General features: G+C 45.2%; 1 long non-coding RNA gene across 1 annotated transcript; it reads left to right on the forward strand.

Annotated features, from left to right (window-relative positions):
• Positions 1 to 965: 965 nt before the first annotated feature.
• On the forward strand, positions 966 to 3,144 carry LOC134486220 (uncharacterized). The gene is made up of 3 exons (XR_010065070.1): positions 966 to 1,095; positions 2,123 to 2,987; positions 3,068 to 3,144. It is a non-coding gene; the product is annotated as an uncharacterized LOC134486220 (long non-coding RNA).
• The last annotated feature ends 223 nt before the right edge of the window (positions 3,145 to 3,367 follow it).

The raw sequence follows: 3,367 nt of genomic DNA on the forward strand, positions 1-3,367 counted from the left end.
GGACAGATTTTAAAAAGCTGCCATAAGTTGTTAAGCTCTAAGTACATTTAAAAAAATTATAATGTTAATGTGGAAGGGAATTACTGGGGAGAGGGAAGGGAGGGTCAGAGTGTAGTGGGGACAGGGGAGGGTTCTGAAAAGAATCCTTTTGAAGATCTGAAGAACTATGTGACACAAACTATTAAAGTGCCCTGTAATTTACAGGTAAATTCCACACTTACCTGCATCCAGTATTCTGTCTACCCATATTTCGAAAACAAAATTATGTCATCTATTTCATCCTCTTTTGCTGCATTTGATCTAATAAATTCCTTGACCTGAAGTGCTGGTTAATTTTAAGACATTTAAAATACGACTGGTCGATATCGGGTTTGTCATCAGTTTATCCCGACTTTGGAAGCAGGTCCAGGAGCTAATTTTTCCTCGCTCTTTGCAAAGAATCCATAATTCATGATTGCCATTGACTTCAATACAAGGTATTTAATCCTGTCAAATTCCAGCTTTGTTTGAATAAAAATGGACCTCCTCTAATTGTGGGTTTTGATAAAGCTAATTTTGGGGTGCTATCCAGTGGGCTGCCTCGGAGAGAGAGGCTAGCATTATTTCTGATATGGAGAATGACTTAAAGATAACCAAAGGAAAGATAGGAGCTGGGAAAATAACCACCAAGGATGTTGGTGACTCAGAAACCAAAGACTTTTTCAGAAAAAAAAATGCATGAAAAGAGATTCTTGGTCAGTCTGTGACTCGAGTCATCAGAATATTTGGGTGGGGACTTTATTTTGGGTCTCCAGGAGGCTACAGGAGAAGCTAAAACCTAGATGCTGGACGTTTCTAAGCGTAACTAGGGAAGGAACTGGGCTGAGAGGGCTTCTATGACGTAAGCAGAGCCTGGATGATGTCACAGAGCACTGGGCGGAGGTTGTGCTTCTCTTCCACTTGGGGGCGCTAGACTCCCCTGAAGGTGGGTTCACTATCTTCGCAGCGGGCTGTGAAAGCCAGTTCAGCTCCTGAACCCCACAATTGTTCAACAGGCTTTTGGACACTGACCGGTTTCAGAAGACAGAATCTGGACGACTAGGACATTTTCACTCGGTAAATACGTTTATGAAGATAACTGGGACCCTTGTAGCCCAGAAAGCTAAAAGTTTTCCCTCGTACAGCGAGTAACCGTATGTTCTGATGTCTTCCACGTTTGAGAGCTCGGCGGATGGTCTAGGCTAGTCAGTCTAAGAGTTTATTATCCTTTGCTAACAATATCTAATTCATAATCCTACTAAAATGCCAAAGCACCTCTCTGTGCCTGTGCATTTTAGGAGATAATATTTTTTTTTTATTTGGTATTTTTTTTCAGAGCTGAGGACTGAACCCAGGGCCTTGTGCTTGCTAGGCAACTGCTCTACCACTGAGTTAAATCCCAACCCCAGGAGATATTATTTCTAAATGGCTGTTGCCTACATAAAATCCCTTGATGCAGTCGAAGATGCAACAGCGTCGCAGAATAAACCTGGGGCTGGGTCAGGATGCACAGTACAGAAAGCCAGTGGACTAGTGTGCTGTGTCTCTGGGCAGACACTTGTGGATGTTGCCACATAGTTCATAGTTAGAGGGTAGTAGAGGGGTGTGGCCACCCTTCTGGCTCCTTTCTTATCCTTTCTCTGTTCTGCTTGCTTAAAATGGGGACAGGGATACTTAATCCCACACTGACCTAGCCATTCAAGGAGAGGTTCCTCAGCAGAGGCAAAGTGCCTCGGGCTGAAGAAATGTGTCTGAATATCTTATTCTGAGCTGTTGAGAACCATTTTTTCATTTCCCTTTGAACTTTAGATTTTGATTTTTGAGGCATGGTTTTTCTGTGGGTAGCTTTGGCTACCCTGGAACTAACTCTGTAGACCAGGCTGGCCTTGATATCACAGGGGTCTGCCTCCCTCTGCCTCTTGAGTGCTGGAATTAAAGGTGTGCTCTACCATTGCACAGCCCTCCTATGAACTTCTGATTACGACAGAATAAGATTCATATGCTCAAACCTGTTTACCATTGCCTTCCTCACCTGCTCCAAAGTTCTCTTAGACAAGAGCCTTGGTCCAGCGCCCTCCCCACCCCACCCACATTGTTCGTGCAGGCACTCACATGACAGAGGCACCAGCATTGTGTCTGGTTTAAGCAGGCGAGCTCTTCAAACCCAGGCCACGGGCATGTATGAAGCCTGAACACAGAACGATAGCCACAAGACAGTGTACCAGGATGCCGTGGCCTACCACACTATGTCTACAGCCATGAAGAAGAGGATGTCTCTGAGGAGGATGAGCACACCATCCACAGAGAAGCGGGGGAGGAGGAGGCCTTCTCCCCAGGCCCTGGGGAACATTGTGGGCTGCAGAATTTCTCACGGATTGAAGGAAAGTGATGAGCCCGTCACCCAGTGGAAGGCCATCATTCTAGATCAACAAATCCCACTCTCTATCTGGTCAAGTATGATGGAATTGATTGTGTCTACGGACTGGAATGTCACAGTGATGAGAGGACTTTAAAGCTTAAGGTCTTGACTCACAAAGTAGTGTTTCCTCAAGTGAAAGACGCACATCTCGCAAGAGCCATTGTTGGCCGAGCGGTGGAGCATAAATTTGAGGGCAAACATGTCTCTAAGGAGAACTGGAGCGTGGTGGTCCAAGCCCAGGTGCCGATCATGAAGGACTGGTTTTACATCACCTACGAGAAAGATCCAGTCCTATACATCTACCAGCTCCTGGATGATTATGCAGAAGGTAACCTCTGTATCATTCCAGAGACTCCTTCAGCAGAGGTGAAGTCAGACGTTGACAGCGACATCTTAACAGGTCAATGTGTGCAGTTCACCAGAAGTGACCGGTCCAAAAAGATTGGCAAAGTCATTTACCAAGTTCAAGCCAAGCCTTCTGTGTAGTTCACCAAGTTTGATGGCGACGTCCACATCTACGTCTATAATCTGGTGGAAAAGATCCATTAAGGTGAAATGCACAAAGTGAGGGGGACATAGATGGGAAACTTATAGGATTGGGGGGAAAATGTTTGTTTTTCTGTGTTTCAGATAACCAAGGGCCTTTGACAACCCCAGTATCTTTTCCAGTGGAAATTGTTTTGCTCTAAAAATTAAAATGTGCGATGTGACGGGTTGTGTGTGAACACTTTGGTGGAGGAGATGGACTGTGGTGGATGGAACATGGAGAGGAAGCCGGAAAGGTCAAGGCTGTGAACAGTAAGTCTGATGTCACGTAGGCTAAAACAAACAGAACTGAACTGGTCTGATATTTAGGAAGAGAAAAGAACTGGAGATGAGGCTTAGAGGAGCAGGGATGGCACGGGGGAAAAAAGATGGTTGTTTAAGAAG

The sequence above is a fragment of the Rattus norvegicus genome, chromosome 3 (assembly GCF_036323735.1).
Source record: "Rattus norvegicus strain BN/NHsdMcwi chromosome 3, GRCr8, whole genome shotgun sequence".
NCBI classification, from domain to species: domain Eukaryota; kingdom Metazoa; phylum Chordata; class Mammalia; order Rodentia; family Muridae; genus Rattus; species Rattus norvegicus.